Source organism: Tupaia chinensis, unplaced genomic scaffold, assembly GCF_000334495.1.
Source record: "Tupaia chinensis unplaced genomic scaffold, TupChi_1.0 Scaffold140508_1, whole genome shotgun sequence".
Classification (NCBI taxonomy): Eukaryota; Metazoa; Chordata; class Mammalia; order Scandentia; family Tupaiidae; genus Tupaia; species Tupaia belangeri.
In genome coordinates, this window is record NW_006200383.1 from 1,375,930 (window position 1) to 1,377,405 (window position 1,476).

Genomic DNA, 1,476 nt, shown 5'->3' on the forward strand with positions numbered 1-1,476 from the left:
GTAGGGAAAATTACTAAGTACTATGTACATTTTGCAGATAGGGAAACTGAGCACAGATAACTTGCCTATTCTCAGACTGCTAATAATTTCTCAAATCAAGCTGTAAACTCACATAGCACTGCTCCAGAAGCCACACTCTCACTACTGCATTATAAAGTTTTTCCACTATGAGCTAGACATGAACTAACTCTGTGAAGAAAAAAATACACTGCTACTATTTGTTCACACTGATTTTTTTTTTCTTTTTTTTTGGAGAGGTTTTTGCTATAGGGCACGTGCGCTTGCCAGACAGACAGAGAGGGACAGAGAAACAGAAAGCGAGAAATCACCCCCCAGGGGGGATGGCCATGCTGCAATCCCCTCTCCTCCATTCTCCTCTCCGGATCTTGGGCATGCAAGCACATGCGCACACGCGCCCAGAGTGAGTTTAAGCCACCGGGTCTGGGATGCGAACCATGGTCGACTATGTGGGAGTCCAGCAACATAGTCATTACACTAACTGCTGGTTCCTGTTCACACTGATTTTGTTTCCAGCTATTGTAAATTCTGCCTCAAAAACTCAATTTAAATTATATTACTGTAACATCTTATTTATATGGAAAAAAACAGACAACATTTACAAAGATTTTGACGAAGATAGCATTTTACTAAACACAATTATGGAGATTTTTAAGGGCTTGGGGAGAAATAAAAACAAGAAAGTTGAGATTGGACTCATGGTTTGACATCCAAACCATGTACAAATCAATTTGTGACCTTGACAAAATTATAACTTTTTTGATCTTCACTTTGTTCTTAGGGATAATCCCATTAAAATCAAATAAAAAGGCATTAAACCCAGCTGTCAACATTATTTGCATGGTTCTAATTATGAGCAGAAAAATTTTATTATAGATGTAACCTTTTTTATGATACAGAATGTAAGCAAAATTGTCATCCAATTCTTACATAAAAATACACGTACATGGTATAGTTCTATACAATAAAATAGTAAACCTGGTTTTAAAAGTATTTTCATGTATTTATTAAAATTTAACTAGAGAGGAAGCAAAAATATAAATATTTCTAGGAACCAAATCTTTTCCTTATTGTCAAAAATGACACTTTAATTATATTTTTCTTCTCATAAGTTGTTTGGACATTGAAACTTGGTTTCAGTTTGAACATTGACCTAAAATATTATTTTAACATTCATTTAATATTTATTTTAGCACAAGTAATTCTCTTGATCAGGCATAACCTATTTATCAAGTATAGTTCAAAAACAGTTGTATTTACAATATTCAAATACCATTTATCTTCTGTTTTTCTCCTTTTGTCATAAATTTACACTATGAGTACAAAAATACTAAGTGTCTTCTTTCAGTTTGGGCAAATATAAATCTCAGAACCTTTAACAGATTTCAAATGAGCTCACCTCTTTATGGAACTAATAATTTCCCCATAGAATTGTTCAGAGTATGAATATTTTCTGAA